A 22800-nucleotide genomic window follows, 5' to 3' on the forward strand; every position below is an offset into this window, starting at 1 on the left:
CTCTCCTTACAAGGATGACTGAAGGAGGTCCTGGGGAACGTAACAAGCGCAGCCGAAGACTCAGAAGCCAACACGCACTCGCTGCTAAACTTCACGGGTTGCCTTGTCAACAGATGATTTTTCTGAAACCAACCTCACAATTTGGGAGTATTCAGGCCCCAAGCCTGGAGCTACGCGCAGCCACGCCAGCTTCCCGGTGCAGCCTGCCAAGGGTCAGATGTTTCCCATTCAGCTCAAAGGGGCACATCCTTTACCCATCGCAGCTTGATGGGTACCCACCTCCCTACCCAAACGCGTCACCTGGGCTGGAACTACTTTTGAAGGCTAGGAAACCAGAGCGCAAGATGAAACGAGGTTCCCAACACACATAATGAAAGGTTAACAGTTAAACGGCTGAGCATTTTAATAGTTGTTATGGAGCACAGCTTATTTATCTGTAATCTATGGCAGTACAGAAGTCCTGTAACCATTATGGCATTCATTCTAGATGCCTGTGGAAATTGGAGCTGCCGTCACAGCCAGGTCTGTGTCCCACCAGGACATGGGTATCTCCTAAACCGACATGCAACTCTTAACCCCTCTTTTCTATTCCCCCCCAAAACGGCTCTGTCTCCTCGCGGGACCACACATTCGCTACCAGATAGTTAAGAGCGGGGTGGAATTTGGAATACACGGTGCTTTTCTCAGGCTGGATGCTCAAAGGCTGCTGCCAGAGGACAGACACTGAGCCCCAGAGGAAGCACGGCCAGAAGGGTGGGATGCTGGGGACGGAGGTGGGTGTCCCCAGGGAAAGGGAGGGTGGTGCCGGGCCACAGAGCAGAGGAAACGGAGGAGGAGGAGAAAGGCAAGGATGCAGCTGGAACTGAGATCCTCACCCGCTGCCCCGGTACCCGGGCTGAGGGGCGCTGAGGCCTCCCCCCGTGCTCTGCATGCCACGTTAGCAGCGGCTCCCACAATGGGCTGCGGGACATGGGTAATGCGACACTGTGAAGAGTCCTGACAGCTCACTGAGACTATTAGGGGAAAAAAACAAAGTGAGCATTGAGGGCTGGAGACGGCCCCATGCCAAGGAAGTGACGTGCAGCCTTCTCCATTGGCAACCGGGAGCCCTCTCAGCTCTGAGCTGTTGGGAGATGCAGGGAAGAAAGGAAGAGGGGAAAACAGCTTAAAAATATCCCAAAGCAGCACAGTTATTTTGGGGTTTTAATTTATAAAAAGAGGAAGAAAAACAGAAACGAAAGCCAAGCCCCCATGGCCAGCTCTGGTGCAGATGAGACATTAGTGTCTGGCTGCAGGACAGCAGCACTCCCTCCCTTCCTTTGCTCTGATGCCTTTAAATTAAAGTGACGTGGATTGTGCTATCTCCATCACGTCCTTTTGTCACCGCGCAGAAGAAACTGGTAGGACTAGAGGGAATGGATTAAAACTAGAGATGGGGTGATTCAGATTGGACGTTAGGAAGAAGTTCTTCACCCTGAGGGTGGTGAGACACTGGAACAGGTTGCCCAGGGAGGTGGTGGAAGCCCCATCCCTGGAAGTTTTTAAGGCCAGGCTGGACGGGGCTCTGAGCAACCTGATCTAGTGGGAGGTGTCCCTGGCCATGGCAGGGGGGTTGGAACCAGATGATCTTTAAGGTCCCTTCCAACCCTGACAATTCTGTGATTCTATAAATGGCTCTCCTGGGCCCCTGGACAGCACGGTCTGGGGTTGCCAGGGGGAATGGAGCCCACCTCCTCTTACTCTGCTACCCCTTCTTGCCAAGGCAGCATCTCTGGAGAGCCCTGCTGCCGGGGGGAAAGGAAGGCACGAGAGCAGCAGCAACGCGTCTGGGACAGAAGAACAGACTTAGTTTTGCCACTGTGCAGGGAGGGGTCAGGGGCGTTCAGGCACAGAAGCCCTGGGGACACGGCGTGCTGAGTCGGGGTCTCTACAAAGCAGTCTGCCCAGCGCGTTTCAGGGGATTCAACACGACCACCCACCCTCGCCAAGGGAAAGGAGGTGACCGCGGGTGCAAGACAGAGGCAGTCACTGCAGGGAGCAGCGTGGGCAGCCATTAGGCGCTGCGTGTTTTGGGGGACGTTCCCGCCGAGCAGGGGAAGTCTGGGGTCCCCCCACCCTGGCTGCGCGGGTGCGAGGTGGCTCAGCCCGGGCGGCGTGGCAGGGAGCCAGCAGCTCCCCGATGGCGGCAGCCGCCGCACAACACGCGGTCACACATCATTTACCGCGCACGCAGCGCTCCTCACCCCGAGCAGCGCAGCCCCGGCACCCCGGGGAAACCCCCCTGGCAGGGCACCACGTCACTCCACCGCGCTCCAGCAGACCACATCCCCCCCGGGGTGCAGAGGGCAAGTGACATGCCCAGGGCCACCGAGTGAGGATCCGCGGCAGAGGTGTACGGCGCACACGGGAGAGAGGGCAAGTTGGAAGCAAAGACCTTGTTTCCCATGTGCCAAAGCACGGCATTCCCAAAGCAGCACCTCCTCTTTCAGGTCCCCCCGCGGCACCATAAGGCGTGGAGACCCTCGGGTCCAGCTGGGGCTTTGTGCTAGGTAGAAAAGTGTCACTTCTGCCCACTCCAGCAACTAAAGCTTTCATATGCAGATACCAAAACCTGATGTTCACTGGGACTGTAACAGCAGCTGCTTTTCAGAGTCCGGGGAAAACCAGGAGGAGCAAAGATGGTGACAAAGAGAAGATGAAGTTGCCTGGCGAAGACCCCCGCAGAGCTGCCAACTTCAGTGCTGCAGCCCTCAGGAAACGGGAACTGCAGCGTTGGAGCACCACGACAAGAGCCACGAGTGCTGCTTCAAGCCCAAAGCCCACCTGGCTGCAGAACAACGGGGAAGAGCACATGGGATGAACTCCACATGGATGGAGAAGCGGGTCAGCGTCCCCTGTGGGTGCTGGCAGCTCTAGTTTACGGGTGGGGAACAGAATCCCAGAAGGGTTAAGGGACTTGAGACGCACCCACTCGGGCTGGCGTTGCCCCAGCAAGACTGAACACTTGACCCCGTGGAGTCAGAAGTCGTCTGTGACTCACGGAGGTCCCCGAGCCCAAGGCGGCCCCGCACCGCTCTTCCGCTCAGCAACAGCCAGCCAGGCACCCACGCAGCCCTGCTCCAGCGCCAAGGCCACCCGACGGAGTCCCGGACAGCCCAGCACCTCCCCACACCCGCTGACCTGCAGAGCCTCCACCCCACGGCTCCTGCTCCTTCTTCCCAAGGCTCGGGACGTAACGCCAGCCCGGCTGGGTGCACGCATTCCCCTCTCTCGTTTTTTAGAACAAAAGTGCAATTGAGATGAGTAACCCTGGAGCCTGACCTGCCTTTCAACTCCAGCAAATTTCACTGGGCTTTGATTTCCCCTTCATCGTGCCGTGGCTCAATGCGGCAGCTGTTGACATCAAGAAGGGGAAAATAAGTTTGTTTTGCTATATATTAAATAAAACAAAAAGGAAAGGAGAGCAGGAAGCTCTACTCCAAGGTCAGGCACTTGACTGCAGAAAGTTATCCTGGACAGAAAGACAGCTGGAGCAGGGGAATAAACTCGAGCTTTGCAGAGAAGCAATGAGGAGCGGGACGCTGGTGCCGTGCCATTCCACGCCTGCAGAGCGCAGGCCAGGCACGCAGCCACGGCTGGAACAATGCAGACCTATCTCTCTGGAGCACCCAGGACATGCTTTTTGAGTTACTCCTGCTAGGAGCTGAGCCATTACATCATGAAAAGTGGTACTTCTGAGAAACCACGTGTGTCTTGGACAAGTCACCCAACACAGCTGTTGAAAGGCCGGAACTATCTCCTGCTTAACAGCTCAGTTCCTGAGATACTCGACCAACGCATATGCCAGACCGTTTCCCAGAAAGCAGAATTTTCCAGTCAGAAGAACTCACCAAGGCAAGCTGTGGGGGAACCCTGCCTGGAGATCTCAACCTGAAGAGGAGGGAGGACCTGTGAGTTGGCCCTTGCAGAAAGACCCCCTCTAACCCAACATGGGCTCTATACAGGACAAGAGGGTTCCTCTGCGAGTCTTCCTCTGAAGCAGGAGCCCACATTGTGCTGGTGAAGGACATGGGCATGGACATCACCCACCTGCACCCCAGGTGCACCCAGACAGTGCACCCAAGGGAGGAAGCTGGACCACCTGAAGAGCCGAGCTCTGAGGAGCCAGGGAGGATCCTTGAAGAAGTTCTTTACACTGAGGGTGGTGAGACACTGGCCCAGGTTGCCCAGAGAGGTGGGGGAGGCCCCATCCCCGGAGACATTCAAGGCCAGGCTGGATGAGGCTCTGAGCAACCTGATCTAGTTACAGATGTCCCTGCTCACTGCAGGGGGGTGGGACGAGATGGCCTTTAGAGGTCCCTTCCGACCCAACACAGTCTATGATTCTGTGATCCCTGATGGATCCCAGGAACCCGACAGCACCATGTTTTCTTTGCCCTCACGCTAATGTCCCCGATAAGCCTGTCAGTGAGGTCCAGGTTGGACTGTCTCATTCCCAAGGAAACAAGCCAAGGGTTCCCACGCCACCTTCCCGCTGCTCGGTGCACAAAAGCAACCCAGACTTCCTGAAATCCCTCTCTCCGTCACCCTCCCTACTGTTTCCCTGCATCCTGCTCCGAGGCCACACTCTGGACTGAGATAACAAGGCACTCGGCTGCCAAAACCAGCAGCCAGAGGGGCCCGGGCTCCACGCAAATCTGCATTCAAACAAAGACCTGAACTGAACCATCAGAAACCGGAGCTGAAGCCCCTGCGGCTTGGGGTTACCTAATCCACGTTAAGGCCAGCGTGGGATCTCTGGAAGAGCTCTGGGGACCGGGAACCGAGGTCCCGCTGGAAGCCAGGGGCACGTAGGCACCCGTCTCCCAGCCGGCAGTGGGGCTGACAGCTCAGCCCCGCAGGAACGGGCGGTTCTGCCGCACCTCCGGCATCCAGCGACCCCGACGAGGGGCTGGAGGAAGTCAGAATAGCCAGTTTCCATCAATTTAATATTGAATCCCTACGCAAAGAAACAAAACCCAAGCAATCACACGTTAAAAAAAAAAAAAAAAAAAAAAAAAAGAAATTTCTCCATTGGCACTTAATCAAGAAATTTTCTTAAGTCTGGGGCATCCAGCCGTCCCTGCATTTGTAAATTACACACTAATTAAACACATTACACTCTCTCTCAAAAAAGACATATCAATCAATTGGCATGCGATCAGCATCCAATAATTGCTGCTGCTGAAATTCAGCCTCCCCGGAGAGGTGCAATTTTCTGCGTTAATTGTTTAGGTTTGGCAAGCGAGATGGGAGCTTAACGAGCAGCCCAACTGCCACCTTGGGAGGAGGGTGCTGCTGGAGGGAGAGGAGGAGGCAGGGATTTTCCCACCTTCCTCCATTCCCAAGCTCCGATGAGCCAGTCCCCAAAAAACACTGCCAGAATTGAAACCAGATGTGTAGGAAGTGTCTCATTAGCAGTAATTGCTTTGCAAGGATTTGAGGTTTCCCCTCTGTGCCACCACCAAACACGCTTTTAAGAAGCTGCCGTGGGTTGGGTACTGGGACACGCTGGTCGGGGCAGGGAGAGGGGGGAGGAGGAGGAAAAAACCCACAGGGCAGAGTCTCTACTACACTAACATTTTTATTGAAGCCAGGGAAAGTTTATTCAGCCCGGGCTGGCTGTAGGCACCAGCACGTCGAGCGGCAGAGGATCACCGCTCGGGCAGATTAAGCTGAAAAAACTCAGCATCTCGAACCCTCTCTTTCTCGACTGCGGCTCATCACGGCCAAATGATTCGTGAAATAGCCTCATGATTAGCTCCCTTGCACCCTCCCTGCTTTCAGGAGGGGGGGGAAAAAAACCAGGCACGAGACACTGCAGGAACTCGTCTCCTTCCCCACAACTCGAGGCTGATTAGAGGATCTGGCAGGGACTCTCGGCTGCCCTAACCCCTCCATCCCTGCTTATAATTTTACCCGTGGAGTGATTTTCCTTGGATTACAGGGCTGAAGCCAGAGCAAATCAAAGGCAAAGACACAAATAAGAACAGGTCAATCAGGTCCTCGCACAGAACTGCAGAGCTGGTTCTGTTCTCCGGAATGAGGAGACCCAAAACCAAGGCAGGATAGCCACGAGCCGCCTCAGGGACCGGACCAGCCCCCCGCTACTCAGCCCTTGGCATCGAGAGCCACTATTTCCTCCATGCTGCACCAGTTTCCCCCCGTCAGGTGACAACTTACCACCTATTCATTTTACTAAATCATCCCTTAGGCTGAATTTCAGCTTCTTCAAACAAAAGCGCGGGCAGAACCTCTTGGTTTGTAGCAGGCTATCTTCATAATTCTGCCTTCCTGCACCCCACGCCAGCTCTGAGGGAAGAGGAGGGTGGTTGAGCAGCCAGCACGCCGTACTGCTGCCCTCCACGGCCGGTCCCATCCCCTGCCGGGGGGCCGAGCTGGCCCGCAGACCCACAGCCCCCGCTGGGGGGACCTGGGGTTTATTATCCCGAGAGAGAAAACCCTGGGAAGCAGCTCCTCGTGCTCTCAAACCACACCAGAATCGCCCCCGATGCATCCCTCAGCGAGGGGAACGTGCTACAAAGCCGAGCGGGAGAGGGTGTTGCCTGCCGCACACGGGACGATGTTCACCAGCGCCTTTGTCGCCTCGCTAGAGACGGGGGGAATCCATGCCCAAAGCGAATTCCCTGTCCCTACAACCCGGGTCGCGTGAGGGACCCCAGACCCAGCTGGGGTGTGCTCCCAGTGGGAGACCCTTACTGTGGGACCTCTCTTTCCCCCCCGTTCCCTTCTCCAGCCCGTGCCAGACAAAGGACCCAGTCTTTGCTAGACATAAACTAACTGTAACAGCCACCCCCGGGGCCAGGGTGGAAGAGCGATTCGAATGTCAAAGGAGGAGTAGGCACCCGCATTATTTTTGGTGAGACGAGCATAATGGAGAGCCTGCAAATCTCCCCTATTCCTTGGGCTCCTTTCTCAAGTCCCTTTAGCACGCTGTATCCCCTCCTAACGCCAGCAGAGCTCAGATGGCAGTCTCCGGGGCTAAGACAATAGCTGCTTATGTTCTAAACCGGCGCTGCTTTCTGGGAAGGGAGCCAGGGCTGGCAGCTCTCAGCAGCGGGGAATAAAAGACGTGTTTGTGCTACGGAGCCCCTCCGCACCAGTGGGGCACCCTCAAAGGGAGGCAAGGCATCAGCCGGCCGGGGAGCCGAAAACAGAAACGCCGACAGATGCCCTGGGCTCAGCCAGAGGAGAGCGAGAAAGACCACAGGAGCTAGAAGCAAGCGTCTCCTTGAAGGAAGCGAGCTGCGCAACCAGCAGCAAGCAAGGCACGGGCAGACGCACAGCATCCCCCACACACACACACTCCAAGAGCTCCGAGAGCCAGGACCGCAGCACGTTGGGCTGCTCCAATGGGTGGGAACGGAGGATGCTCTGAACAGCGGGGCCACTGGAAGGAGGAGGCAGGGTCACGGCAGAGCACCGGCGCAGTCCCCACGCCGAGAGCAAGCTGCATCTCAGCGGGTCCCGGCTGAAAGCGAACAAGAGGGATGTCGGCTGCACGGCGAGGAGCGGGCTCCAGAAGCAGGATGACAGCCCTGCGTTTCACCAGCCATTTCTTCACGCTCACTGCTGCTGAGCCTGAGCACGCGGTCTCGGGGGATCTCCTTCTCGGCAGCGTGGCACTCTGAACGCCTGTACTGTGGGCTGGACGACAAGAATGTCCTTTGCTTCCCCGAGAAGTGCCTGGAGAGGCAGAAGGTCCCACCACAGATGTCCTAGTGGTACCCAGGCCCTGGCAGCAGCAGACCAGACCCACCCGAGAGCTTGAACGTGGCTCTGACTCTGTCACGCCTTGCACAGAGCTGGCCAGGAGGTGGTGAAACCGCACACTTGTCCTCTTCACCATCACGGCCACTTCCTCAGCGGGATGGAAAGCCCACCACAACAGGGGCATCCCCGCTGTGGAAGGGCCCAGGGCCAGAGGCACGGGCTGGCATCATGCTCGGTGCAAGCCACGGCCTGGCTCATACCTGCCTGTCCCAGGTCAGAAAGTGGAAAGGCGTTTCTCAGGGCAGGACTGTGTCCCCTGCCACCAGCCGGGGGACACGCAGCTGCTAACAGAGGTATGGCGCGGAACTGGGGAAGCTAAAAGCACAGGGAACCTTCTCACACGGGCAATTTTCTGGGTTGAGCAGCAAGCGCCAGCCTGCAACCCCATCAGCTGCCCAGGATGGATACTGTCGCCCACGTCCTTGGTGACACAGCCTTTTGCCCCACCGGGCTCTTTTGGTACCTCTAGCGTGCCCCGGGCAGTACATAACTCATTTCCTGATACCCTTCCTCCTCAGCACTGCTGTCAGATGCAGTCACCAACACCAGTGCCTTTAAAACGCCCCTGTTTCACTGCAGTGGAACAAAAATGCAAATCAATTAATCTAAAAAATAAAATAAAATCTCTAACTGGCCTCTTATTTTCCTTTCTTTTTATGAAGCTCTAAAGTTGCTTTTCGACTGTCCTGAATAATTGAAGTTAACATGAAAATTTAAAGTCTTTCAAGATTTCATTAAAATTCATTCTCTTTCCCTTTGGAGAATTGTCATTGCCAGAGTCCCACGTAGGGCAGACAGCACACGTGGCTGCCCGCGTTCACAGCATTTAACTCCCTTCTCTCTGGCTAAAGAAAATTCTCTCTCCATCGTTTAATGGAGACCCTGAAATAACATCCTTCGCTGCTCCCCGCCATCGGCCTACTAATCCCGCTCCCACCCGATTCCAGCACAAATCCCGCATTTACTCGACTGCCTCAGCTGGCAGCTGCCCTCCTCCTTCCTAAGGGTGAACTGGAAAGGTTGAAAAGGACCTTCGGAGATCATCCAGTCCAACCCCCGGACAGAGCAGGGTCAGAGGCGGGTTTTGAATGTCTCCAGAGACGGAGACTCCCCCACCTCTCTGGGCAGCCTGTGCCAGGGCTCTGCCACCCTCACAGCAAAGAAGTTCCTCCTCATGTTGGGATGGAACTTCCCACGGTCAAGTTTGTGCCCGTTGCCCCTTGTCTTGTCACTGGGCACCACTGAGAAGAGTCCGGCCCCATCCTCTTGCCCCCCGCCCTGTAGCTATTGATGAGCATTGCTGAGATCCCCTCTCAGTTAACGTCCCCCAGGAGACCATGGGCCTTCTTGGCCACAAGGGCACACTGCTGCCTCATGGCCAACTTGTTGTCCGCTGGCCAATTAAGTTTCTCATGAAGAGAGCGCCCCTAACCCAGGAAACCCAAGACAAATGGCAACGTTTTTAGAAACGTGTATTTTTCAAACTGCGGGACTCCAAGTTGCCTTTAAAAGGCCAAAACGTGCCTCCCCCTCATCCGCAGCGCAGAAGGGGTGGCCCTTGGTTAGGCCATCAGATAACCTCACGCACAGAAGGAAAACAGCAGAGACCAGAAAACACAATTAAAGGCTAGAGCTGGTGTTAAGCGCTCTTAAAATGACGATGATGAGGCCCATCAAACCCTGGTGGGCTTTTCAGTGCGAGTACCCCCGGCCGCTGCTCCGGAGGCTGTGGGGAGAGGGTCAGGTTGCCTATTAAATCACAGCAGCGGACTGGAGGCACTGTTACCAATTACGCGTTATAACCTTCGGCGAAGCTCTCCCAATTTACCCCACTTGACCAACTGACCCTGAAGATTTGGAACAGCCTCTATAAATCCTATTGATCTTTACCGAAGTCAAACCCCACGTGGGTTTGGTTTCCAGAAGGGAAGCTACCAGGCAGCGAGAGTGTTGTGCTCGCACTGACCATTAACCTCACACTTTCCTTTCAAGCGTAAGCTGACCCTTTTCTCCTCTCGGCAAAGGAACGAGCTGGCACTTCAGAACAGACATCCGCTGAAATAATCCTCCCAGCAGCAATACTAGCATTGAACGTTCACTTCTCCGCACGTTTATTCTTGCGTATTCCCTACGAGGAAAACCACTGTCCCTCCTGGTGCAAGGAGAGCCAGGGCAGAGGCTGCCTTCCCTCTCGGGGCTCTCTTCTTGCAGGGGGGCTGGTACATCCCCTCTTCCGAGAAGATGTAACGAGGAGCAAACTACAGCCATCGTGCCCAGCAGTCAGTGCCAAAGCTAAGGACAACGGCATGAGTCCAGGCAAAAGACAGGACATGGGGCAAGGATGCAACGCTCCAGTCCCCAGGGCGTTTCCTCCCGATCTACCAAGTCCGGCACACGAGCAACTGGGAAGAGAAGACCTGAAGCAGGACATCTCCCACTACCGGGAGATCTTCTGGACGAGGAGCGGCAAACCGCCAGAGATTTATAGTCCTTTCCAGGTACCTGATGTACTTAAGGGTGCAGCAAAATCTCAGAGACAGATGCCAGGATGCAGAAGAGCCTCCCGCTGCGAACTGCGGTGAGCAAACAGGGCTATTCTAAGGGATCATTAGCATGAAAGGAAACAGGCTGGGAGACAGCATGGCACAAAAGCCCACAGCCAGGTAAAGCAGGATTAGAGAGGCAGCAGCCAGTCATTCCAAGAAAACAAGTTTCGGGCCAGCACCAGAGGCCGGCAGAGCTGGCAGCAAAGTTCAGTGAAGGACTTGTGGCTGCCCACTCCAGAGCCTTAGGGGTAAAGCAAGGACAAAAAACCCCAAATAAACCTCATTAAAAACTGCCCCCTCCCTACTCCTCTAAGCCACCATACTGCTGGTGGCACAATGCCCGAGAGTATCCAACGGCACTAGCTCCCTTCTGCTTCAGGGCCCTGCAACTCACGGCATTTCCTCTCGCCAGCCCCTAACACGCTCTCCTGCGGGACTTCCGCAGAACTCGAAAGGCTCTGCATCATTTCTGCCCGCAGGAGGGCCAGGAAAGCAAGCTGGGGTCTTCTCTGTGCTCACAGAGCATCAATGGCCCTAGCAGGAAGCTGAGAAGGCCAAGAATATTTCACTATAAGATTTAAAACTGGACAGAGAAGGAAAGGTTCAACCCATCCAGAAGGGATGTCTGGCGTGGGTGCCAGTCACGCAGTGGGAATGCGGGAGCACCGAGAGAAGCCAGCCCTCCCACCTTTCCTGGGATGGAAAGCATCACTACCAACTCCGGCTGCTGGCGCAGAGATGCAGGAGAAAGACACCCCCCAGTTTAAAGCACTCCAGGTATCCTTATCTCCACCTTCACGATCCCTCCCCAGCCACCGATGCCTAGTCAAGCAGTTGATGCTCAGCCACAGGCCCCATCCCACTCCTGGAAAAATGAAATTTTATTCACGCTCCCCTGACCACGAGGAGAAAGGGGCTAAGGCAGTTTCTTTTGGAGCAGCGGGAAAATGGGACAAGCCCTTTCCACCCTCCCTCCCCCTGTGCTCTGCCCGCCCTCAGCTCCCTCTGCCCCAGGAAGCCCCCCCAGGCACCCAAAAACACTCTGGGGCTAGCGACTGCCCAGGAACAGGCTGATCCAAGGAATCGGCCTCCCACGCACACGCACTCCGCTCTCTGGAAGCCGTAAGTTCCCATCGCACAAAGCATCCTTGTGTGTCAAGACCAAATGCATCCCAGCCTCCCCTGCCCCGCTTTCAGGCCAAGAAAGGAGATAAATGCTGTTCTTACCTAGTAATGAATAATCCAGAATCCACGTGGGAGAGGACAGCACATGCGGGAAAAAAAAAAAAAAAAAAAACAGAGCAAAAACAGTTGGTCAGACCGGAGTAAACTTGCCCCACTCCTCCCCGTGCAGCGCAGGCTGGTTCCCCTGGCCATGGAAAAAAGCTTGTTGGAGTCGGAGCGAGGAAGGGGTCACTGCGCTCAGCCACCCCCCGGTCCCACTCCTCACCCCCTACCCACGAGGTTCCCCACCCCTGGAAGCCTGGAGCCCCCCCAAGAACAGCCAAGTGCTCAGTGGACCGGCAGAGCATCATCCCTCACCCACCCCGACCCCAAGGCAGAGAAACGGTACGGATCGAAGCCCCGTGAAGAAAAGCCTGGATAAAAGCAAGGGAGAAACCCTGACCCCTGCGGATCTGCAGGGACGCTCCAGCAGAAGGCAGACATGCCTTATCAGCGGCGCAGAGGACAGACAAGTCGCCCTTTTGTGCCATTCTGGTGACAAGCGGCTCAGGGAGCATCCCTGCCCCCTGCAGAACTGCCCCCCGGCCCCGGCACCTCCTCTTCTGCGTGCTACGGCCAAAGTCAACCCGATACAGGCGAAAGCAGACGAAGTGAGGGAACAGTGTGATGTGATGCACTTGCCCTTCCCCAGGACAGGGAGATATCTGAGCAGGGATTGAGCCAACCAGGCAAGGAAAGAGGTGCCCACCAAAACCTAGGCAAAGAAGGTAAGTGGTGGCAGGGAAGAGGCAGGGCGGTGTGAAGGGTGGTGACATCAGTCAGCGCAGGGTGAAATGGGTCACACACCTCAAGGGCAAAGGATCCACCTGCCAAAGAAACAGCCGAGTGGCACCTAACGAGGAGCCCTGCCGGGATGGAAGGGGTATCGCCAAGGGTAGCCCAGGACACGGAGCAGCCAAAGGATGCACACGTGCAGGGATGGGGAGGAAGAAAGCAGCAACCAAGTTTATTTCTCTTATAGCAACTCCCCTCCGGCTAGATTTCCACAAAGCCTCAGACCTCTCCGCGCTGAAGGCGCAGGCTCTGCACCTGGCAGCAGCCAGGGTATTACACGGCAGAGAGAAGAGACAGAGACGAGCGAGTGAGCGGATTCTCCCACCCCGGAGTTCCCGGGTCCATCTGTCTCACACCACCATGGGCACCAGACACCCGGCTCCTTCAGCGGAGGCTAGCGGGACCTCCGAGGGCTGTTGGTGGCAATTCCATTATCACCTCTTCTTCTACAAGAGCTTTCTGCAGTCCCTTCCGCGGGCTGGGACCAGACGGGCAAAGCACAGGAGGCTTGAGAGAGCCAGTGAACCACCATCAGCTGGAGGAGCTGGAAGCAAGAAACTACTGCTGGCCCCCGCTGTGTCCCTCTCATTTCCTAATAGCAGCTTTTAATCTCCTAATTGGGCTGCAGCAACGCTGCCAGCGCAGGGACAGGGTGATGCAGCTGAAGTCACCGGGATGGCTCGGAAAAAACCTGGGCAAGGAGCCAGGGCTGGAGAAGCCCAAACACCTCCACCAGTGTGCCCAGGACAACCCAGCCCTCTCAACCACCCTCCCCTGCAGACAGAGGGACATCGCTCTGCTGAAATCAGGGGAGAAACCATGGGACAAGAGGGACTCACCTGAGGCGACCTAAGGATGTAAAGGGGAGGCATGAGAAAGGTGTGCTCCTGGTTGAAGCGAGCAGCTGGCTGTCGGCACGCAAAGCCCCCTCCCCACCCAGTGCTGGCATATAAAGCCACAGGAACAAATACAGTTCTTGCGTTAATGCACAGAGAAGTGACAACGGCAGAGGGGACTTGGGCCCTGAGCCTGCCCCAGCCCTGATAAAGCCGTTATGAACCCTGCCATGTCCCCTCGCCACCTATTCCGGGTGACCACATATTCCCCTGCCCATCCCATAAAGACGCAGCGCGGCCCTACTTTTCCGGGCTGAGAAGATGCCCGCAGAGGGGCAGCTCGCCCTCCCCACAGGACGGGGATGGACCCGGACTAACTGTCCTCTGGAGAAAGGCAAGGGGGTCCTCTGGGACCCCAAACAGCCCAGGAAGCAAGACACCAGTAGCTGCTCCCCAGGTCCCAGCGTGGCCCGGCTGCTCTCTCCTTGCAGCTCCGACTGCCCCGGCACAGAGCACGGAACACCACGCTGCAGCCAGGAGATGGCTGGTGCTGTGTCCCAGCAGCGGGACAGTGCTCTGCCCCGGGGACAAGCCCACGCAGTCGGTCCCTCTGGGCTATGGTGTGGCATAAAAATGCTGGAGGTCAGGAGCCACGTCCCACCCCAAGAGTGGGCATGCCTTTGGGTCGATCTCAATCCATTTTAACGTAAGGTCCTAAGCTGAGGGTGTCGTTCTTGCAGCTTCCCTTCCTAGGGAATGAGGGGATACCCCTCTGAGAGGCTGACGAGGCTAAAAATGCAAGATAGAGGTGCTCCTAAATTCCCTTGAGATCATCACGGTGGACAGTAGAGACTCAGAGAGGGGGTAGAAACACCAACGTAAAGCGCCTGGAAGGGGTTTGGGAGCAGTGACGTACCCGTAGCACATACCCTGGCTCCCGGAGCGAGGGAGCGGGCATCTCTCCCAAAGCGGGAAGGCCAAAAGGGCAGCGAGAGCCCGGCAGAGCCGGGGAACAGCAGCAAACAGCTGCTGCCAAGGCTCCAGCCAGCGAAGGGTTGCCAAGGCTGCTGGGCTCTGTATATGCAGCAACAACCTTTGAAGTCAGGGCAGAGGAATGCGCCCTGCTCCGCTCCGCCAAGGCAGGGCAGGAGAGACCCAGGAGAGACCGTCCCCCCGCAGCCACCTCTCTGCGCTTCACCTGCCGCCTGCCCTGGGACCCCGCTCATGGTTCATAGAGTCACAGAATGGTCAGGGTCGGAACGGACCTTTGGAGATCACCCAGTCCAACCCCCCGCCAGAGCAGGGTCACCCAGAGCAGGTCAGACAGGAACATGTTCAGGCGGGTTTGGAGTATCTTGAGAGAAGGAGACTCCATGGCCTCTCGGGGCAGCCTGTGCCAGGACTCCAGTACCCTCAAAGGAAAGAATCACAGAATGTTTGGGGTTGGAAGGGACCTCTGGAGATCATGCCGTCAGAGCGGGATGATCCCGTCAGACCCTGCCAGAGCAGGGTCACCCACAGCAGGTGGCACAGGAACGCGTCCAGGCGGGGTTGGAATGTCTCCAGAGACGGAGACTCCACCACCCTCACAGCAAAGACGTTCCTCCTCATGTTGAGATGGAACTTCCCATGGTCAAGTTTGTGCCCGTTGCCCCTTGTCCTGTCGCTGGGCACCACTGAGAAGAGTCCAGCCCCATCCTCTTGCCCCCCGCCCTGTAGCTATTGATGGGCATTGATGGGATCCCCTCTCAGTCTGCTCTTCTCCAGGCTGAACAGCCCCAGGTCCCTCAGCCTTTCCCCAGCAGAGAGATGCTCCAGGCCCCTCAGCATCTTCACAACCCTCTCCTGGACTCTCTCCTTTAGTTCCTCTGTCCTTCTGGAACTGGGGGGCCCAGAACTGGGCACAGTGCTCCACAGAAGCACGGGTCCATGCTCTCCATCTTCAGCCAGCGAGCCACAGCAGGCCAGAGGGAGCAAGCTGTGACCATCTTGCCCTCTTAAGCACTTGCTTCCTAGGAATACAGCACTCGGGAGCCGGAGCACAGCGCCCACCAGCCTGGATGGGTCATGCCGCTCACCCCATGACACCAGGTGACGGCTGTCCCCTCTCCAGCCCCACGACCGTCCCGTCTCTAAGCTGCTCTGACAGCCCCATCTCCGGGGGAGGGAGCCCACCACGCACATCCCTTAGTGATTGAGGCCACAGGCTCCTTCTGAACAAATTCCAACAGATTTTGGGTGTTGATTCCCACGTAGGCAGCTTTCTGCCTGTAAACAATTATTCCTGTATTTTGACACCCCCGTAGCGTAGTCAGACCATCTGTCTGAGCTGCAAGGCTGTTAACTGGCGTTAAACCGCCATTCGCTGCAGATGCAGAGCTGGCGCTAGGATCAGTTCGAAACCACCACCAAAGCCCCCGAAACGCACAGGCAAGTCCAGATGCAGCTGAAACGAACCGGCAGAGCCAATTATCTCTCCTTTACGGGTATTAAGTGCCACGCAGCCCCACCACGCAGCCTCCCCAGGCGGATTTTGCCCGTCCCGTTGACCAAGACTCCCACGGAGCAAAGCCAATCGGTTCCCACCCGGCTTGGGAGCAGCATCCCAGCTCTCCCACGCCGTACACAGGCGTGATTCCTGTAACAGGTCAGTGTTACAGCGGCCAAGTTTCCAGCCCGGCTCCAGGGCAAAGAACGTAACCCGTTAAGATGTAGAGACATGCAAGATTTACTGTGAAGGGAAAGCCTTTAATCTGAGGCAGCCTGCAAGCAAGTGCCAGCTCCTTTCAACTCTACGCAAAGCTCTGATGGTGCCATGCTGTGCCTGAGTCCCTCCTGCAGCAAGGATAAGCCGTACACCTGTCCTGTCCAAGCAGAAACGATGCAGGTCCCACAAACACCGCGCACATCCCTGGTACCCATCCACAGCTGCTGCAGCATCCTTCCTCCTCTCCCAGTGCACGGTCCCAGCGGGGAGCTCCCAAACCTCCCCTTCCTACCCCTGGAGCTGCAAGAGGCAAATGGGTCTCCTGCATAAAAGCTCCAGTAGCCTCATCCTCCCCTTTCTCGCCCGGACAGGCCAGCGGTGGCCACATCCACGCCCCTGAGAGCCCTCTGCACAGACAGACCGACCCGCAGGGCTGCGGGAAATGATGTGTTCTGCCGCCAAAGTCCTTGCAATTCTGCGTGCGCAGGGTCAGCGTGCCGACCTCTGCGGTGGGGGAGAGGGAAAGCCCCCACTGGAAAGCGGAGGAAAAGGCACAGAATATGTGCGAGGGGGCCCGCCGGCCACCGGCCTCCGCTAGAGGAAACAGAAGGCCCCGAGCGGTATTTTGTCTTATCGGGACAAGACGCAATGGCCAGAGGGTCCCGAGGGGCTGGAGGTTCGCTGGCCGGGTTCACAGGGCAGGGGCTCCGCGCTGCTGCTTCCCTCCATCCGTCGGCAGAGAGACACCAACGCGCTCGGGGGAGCGATTTCCGCAGACAGCGCTTCACCAAAGGGTTCCCACGCTCGGGCTGGGACATCCACCATCCTCGCTTTGGGGGAGGGAAAAAAAAAAATAAAAAAAAAAAGCGCTTATCGCACGCTCCTCTTTCCGCAGAGGCGGCGAAACACAGCGCACGCTGGCAAACGGCAGCTCCCTTTGGGAGAGCCCAGTGCTCCCAGCACCGCCACCAACCGTCCCCACCAAGCGGGATGCTCCTGGAGAGCGGGGACAGGCTCTGCGGGAGCGCAAGAACGCCGGCACGCTCGCCAAGGTGGCACTTGCCGACTCAGGCACGGCCACTGGCCCTCGTGCCATGAACGGCAAGGGAGCAGGGGGGCATAAACACAGGCTCCCGCTTTCGGGGGCAGCTTGCCCACTGACCCGCAACAGCAGGAGTGGTCCAGCGGCCGCCTTAAAGCATCTCTTTCCTTTTGTTCCCTCCACTCTCCTGGTCACGCTCCTGTAGGTGGGGTTGTGAAAGCCCAGCCTGAAGCACAAAGGCAATGCTCCATGTTTCCCTGAGGGGGAAGATGGGCTCAATCCAGATGGACCTGCAGTTCCCGCGCTGGACTCCGCACCACAGTAGCACACGGGTGGGCACGGTGTCAAGCTCAGACGAGTCCAGAGCAGCCACGCAACGCAGAAGGCAACACCGCACACCCTATAATCCCACTGGCAAGGCTGTTCCCAGAACCATACCCCCTGAGTAGAGGATGCTTCCAGCTTTTGGAAGGCTGCACATCACCAACCACACGCCCTGGAGTCACAGCCGGCTTCTCCCACCCGTCCTGCCCCCCTCCCTTCTGCCTCCGTGGCGTTTAAAGGCAGATGCCACAAGCAGAGCATCACTCGCAGCCTCAAGGGAACCAGGCTGCACTTCACAAGGCCTTCGCAAAGTCTAGGAGAGACTCCCTCGGGCAAAGAAAGTGCAAGTCCAGCTGGCTAAGAGTCTAACCGAGAGCTGTCTGGGAGAAATTATCAGTCTAGAAAAACAATTCCAGCCTGGGTTTCTTTAGATTTCCTCTCCTGCTTCAGTGTCTGGGAACTGGGTCCCAGCCAGCAGCTCTGAGCTCAGCAGCGATGGGTTCTCATGAGCCCGAGGAGCATGAAGGAGATCAGCTGGTGTCAGTAGGAAGCTTGGGATGAAGGCAGAGTTTAGGAGGAATTTGGCAGATACCTTCCCCCTTAGCTTGAATCCAAAGCAGAGATGCTCCCAGGCAACCAAAGTTTCATCCTCTAACAAATCTCCGAGCTATTTCTATCTCCCATCAGCTTCGCTTTCACCCGCAAATGGAAGGGTCGTGTTCTGTCCAAACCGATTTGCCCACGCTGCTGTGAAACCCCGCTGAAAACAGACAGGCTCCTAGTGCTTTCCCCACCAAGATCACTCGAGATCTGCATATCTGCCATTCCCGTGCAGCCCTCTACAGCGAGCGGCTGTTTCTCTCCCCTTTGCTGGGCAAACAAGGTGTTCCCCTGGAGGAGGCAGAGCAGGTACCGGGGCACGTCTGCAGCAAACCTTCAAGTGTGCCCAAGGCGACGAGACCAGCGAAAGGAATGGCAGCTTTAAAATAACCGGCTAGCTCAAGACGTATGCCTACCATACCCTTCCATCCCACCGAGGCGGCTCGGGAATCCTTCCTGCGGTTCGTTAGCAAACACAGCCTGGAACGTGATCTGGCCTGGGAACTGCCCTGCCGAGGAGAGAAACGCCCTGCCGGAGCCCCAGCCGGATCAGAAATTGTGTCAGGACCCTGCAGGGAAGGAGGAGGAAGCAAGACGGCTCCTTTCCCCGGGGATGAGACTTCAGTGTCCTCGGAGAGAGAAAATAAAATAAAAGTTCATCTGAAAAGAGAAGCCGCAGCGTGAGATTGGGAAGCACACGTTCACCCTGCGCCACGGCAGCCAGCTCCTACGCAGCACCCTTCTAGCAGCAGCGTGTTTGGTTTTTAACTGGAATCGCAGGCTTATAACGATAGTAAAATCAGGATTAGCTAGCTGGAAAGCCAGCTTGCAGCAGGGAAACAAACTGATGGAGGACCACAGGGAGCGCAGCTGCATGGGCTGCCATAGGGAGCACCGCGCATCGCCGCCGGGGAAAAAGACCGAGGAGGTGGCAGGTGAACCTCAGCCAGCGCAGGGCTTGATGAGCAGATGCAAGAAGAATGTCTCCCCGCAGGTGAGGTGGGGAGAGGCAGCAATCCAAGCCTGTGAGTCCGCGGTGCCAGCCCGAGTCACCGCCCCAGAGCCTCCTGGCTCCAAGAGCTCAGTTCGGAGCCCTCTCTTCTCTCCAGCGATGGGAAAACTGCTGCCTAGAGCTGGGGTGAGGTTGGTTGTCGGACCAACCTGGGTTGAAGACCCTCTCAGGTCTTGCCATCCATCCCTTGTTATTCAGAGGAACCTCAGTAGCCAAGAGATGCCACCTCAGATGCCACCATGAGAATCAGCGTTCTGCCAGGAGCAGGGTCTCCAGCCCAGCGCTGCTCAACCGCTGGGGCCAGCTCCAGATTCTCCCCAGGCTGGCAAGCGGTGGCCCTTGCCAGGCTCAGCAGTGACAGCCCCTGTTGGCCCGAGGAACCTGCCCCAGGTGGTAAAGTGGCCTCAGATGCCGAGGGATGACCTGGCACCCGCAGCTCTCATCCCTCTTGCCCCACCGGGATCAGTCCGACACCAGGACGTGCCATTCGATCTGGGGGCCAGGAGTTTCTCCGAGGAGTCCAAGGGCTCAGCTTTTCAGAAAGCAGTGAAAGCATCCGATCCCTTTAATACAGGGTCTAAACTCTGACATTCTTTCTCTCCCCCAGCCGCCCCATTTACTAGAGCCACTTCTGGAGGCAGAAGCTTCTCTCTCACATTCCCGAGCTTGAAGGCTCGCCCAGGACTCCTGTCGGTACCTTTAAGGTCGGCCTGGGTTATTGCTCAAGATGCCTCAGCGCACATAGAAGCCAAGCGGGCACTTGCTGGGATGGAAGCTCTCGCTCCACCATAAAGCGGCGCTACCCTTAGGCTCCCCCAGCCGCGTACTTCCCCGAATAAGTGGGTGGGAAAAATCCAGCCTTTGATGTTCCACCGAGCGGCTCCAAAACAAAGATGGACTACGGGAGATAAAAAAAGACACCAAACAAACTTCACGACGGGATACATCCGGTAGATAAAATGGGAAAGAATTTCATTTCCATGGAAGGCAGACTGCATGTGGTCCATGGAATAACCAAACGGCAGCTGTTTTCCACTCCCAGCACACACTGCCTTTTACAGACTGGGTGGGACAGACAGCCCGAAACCCGCGTTAGGGTGCCAGGAAAAGCCATCCCAACAAAGCTGCTCCCAGCAGTTTCCCCGCAGCCTTATCTCCGCCTGCCCGGAGCGCCAGAGCCTCTCCCAGGTACCTGCAGCCGGAGATCACCCAGCTCATCGTTCGCATCGGAAGCACAACAGCCATCGGGCACAAGCGAGCAGGTCGAAAAATGCAATTCGAAAAACAGTAGCAATCCATCGCCAGCATGGATTTCTGTCCTAAAAACCAGAAGCAATGACAAAGTAGCGCAGCCCAAGAGCCGTGGCTGCTCAGCTGGAGGAACAGCGTCGCAGGGGAGAGGGGACCGATGCTCTCAAGCACATAAGCAGCTCCTAAGCAGGGAAGGGAGGAGGCAGTTCTCCATATCAGGGAGGACAGGTGAGATGCTGATTCAGACAGGCCACCCCAGAAAGCAAGTTTCCATCATATTTCTGTAACTAGTTCCCCACCTTTAATGATCTTTGCAGCCAGGGCACTGAGAAGATAAAGTTTATCTCCCTCTTAGAATCACAGAATGGCCTGGGTTGGAAGGGACCTTTCAGATGATCGAGTCCAACCATCAACCCAACTCTGACAAAAACCATCACTAAACCATATCCCTCAGCACCACGTTTGCCTGGCTTTTGAATACCTCCAGGGATGGAGACTCCACCACTTCCCTGGGCAGCCTGTTCCAATGCTTGGCAACCCTTTCGGTGTCAAAATTTTTCCTAATATCCAGTCTAAACCTCCCCTGGTGCAACTTCAGGCTGTTTCCTCTCGTCTTACCACTTTTTCCTTGGGAGAAGGGACTGATCCAGCCCATGACACCCTCCCAGGCAGCACAGTGAAGAGAGGAAGGTGTCTGCATCAACACCACACTCCAGATGGGCATTTTCTGGGTTGATGGGGCAGCCTCACAAAGCTGCTTTTCTTCCCAGCTCCCACGGCTGCCCCCTCCCTCTCACCATCCTCTTCCCCCTGAAAAGAGCCCCGGAGCTCCACAGCGACACAGATGAGCCCAACACGTGGGGTTTTGCTGCTGCAAAGCCCAGCTCAAGAAAGACATGGACCTGTTGGAGCGGGGCCAGAGGAGGGCCATGAGGATGATCCAAGGGCTGGAGCCCCTCTGCTGTGAGGACAGGCTGAGAGAGCTGGGGGGGTTCAGCCTGGAGAAGAGAAGGCTCGGGGGAGACCTTCCAGTCCCTAAAGGGGGCCTACAAGAAAGCTGGGGAGGGGCTGTTTGCAAGGGCACGGAGCCATAGGACGAGGCCAATGGTTTAAACTGGAGCAGGGCAGGTTTAGATGAGACATCAGGAAGAAGTTCTTCACACTGAGGGTGGTGAGACACTGGCCCAGGTTGCCCAGAGAGCTGGGGGAGGCCCCATCCCTGGAGATGTTCAAGGCCAGGCTGGATGAGGCTCTGAGCAACCTGATCTAGTTACAGATGTCCCTGCTCACTGCAGGGGGGTGGGACGAGATGGCCTTTAGAGGTCCCTTCCAACCCAACACAGTCTATGAGTCTATGATCCAAGGCAGCAGGGAGGGAAGAAAGCACTAAGGAGTGACAAGCATCATTTGCCGTCCGGCAGTGCCACCTCTGCTACCTAAGCTGCAACCGGAGAGCCCTCTGCCACCGCATCTACGTGATAATTAAAACACAAAAAACTGGCCGAAAAAAAGAAGTTTTTACAGAGCTGAAAGAAGGGCTGCGGTGTGGACAAGTCTAGATGCAGGAGCTTTGTGCACACCGCTGCCAGCCCTGCCATGGTGGGCCCAGGGCTTTGTCCCACTGGGACACAAGGCGGGGACCAGCTGGCATAGCACATCACCGTGACCATCAGGGCTTGCCCAGGCAGCACAGATCTCTCCATCCCACGCAGCTGCTATTTATTGCTCTAGTCCACCTGTCAAGAGAAGGCTGCAGACAGCCAAGATGCTGGCGCTGCTCCATGGAGCATCACGTCCCCTGGGGTACCACATCTGGCCACACGAGACGGACCAGGAGGCTCAGCCTTGCAGAGCCTTTTCTGTATAAGGCAAGAGTTCTCAGGAGGGCTATGAAGACAGAGTAACCTCCATCACCAGAAGCAGCAGGACCTTGACCATTGGCACCCCCATCACCCCCGCTCTCCACTCATGCCATGAACAACCTCACACCTTCAGCTTCTGTGCGCCAACAGGGCGCAAGGCTGGGAACAAGGGACCACCTGAGCTCAGCTTAAGATAGCCAACCGATTTGGACCTTGCAGTTCTTCTGCCTCGAGTGACAGCCCAGTCCAGAGGCAAAGCTGAGCACTTGAACCACCCAACACAGAAGATTTTGGTCCAAGCAGTGGAGCACGGCCCCAGCCAACAAGCCAGTGCCACGAGCAGGAGACTTGACCAAGCAGAGCAGAATTCTGGGGTTTTATGAGAAGTACCTCCAGGGGCACGGGGTAATCCTTCAGCATCCTCCAAGGAAACCGGCTCCAGCCATCCTATTCCACCAAGCAAAACAGGGCTTGTTCCAAGAGCTAAATATATGCGCCTCTCTCCCCAGGGTTTACTGCCAAACCCTGGCAACGGGACTGCAGGAACCCTGATAATATTGTAGGATTTGCCCAGCCCTCGAATAACAACTGCACCGCCCAGGAGAACATCACAGGAATGAGCTCCCTCCTGCCCACTACACCCCTGGTAACCAGGCAGGAGCCAGGAACCCGCTACTCCAGGGCAGGCACTGAAAGACCATGGATTTGCAGACTAGCCCAGCATTGCCTCAAATGGAAAATTTGCCCTTTTTTTTTTTTTTTTTTTTC

The 22800-nt window shown here is 56.6% G+C and overlaps 1 protein-coding gene across 4 annotated transcripts in view; it reads right to left on the minus strand.

Annotated features, from left to right (window-relative positions):
* The window catches only part of AGRN (agrin), a 132403-nt gene that overhangs the window by 82583 nt on the left and 27020 nt on the right, over positions 1-22800 (minus strand). The gene's annotated exons all lie outside the window — the stretch shown is intronic.

This window comes from Larus michahellis, chromosome 16 (genome assembly GCF_964199755.1).
Source record: "Larus michahellis chromosome 16, bLarMic1.1, whole genome shotgun sequence".
Lineage (NCBI taxonomy): Eukaryota > Metazoa > Chordata > Aves > Charadriiformes > Laridae > Larus > Larus michahellis.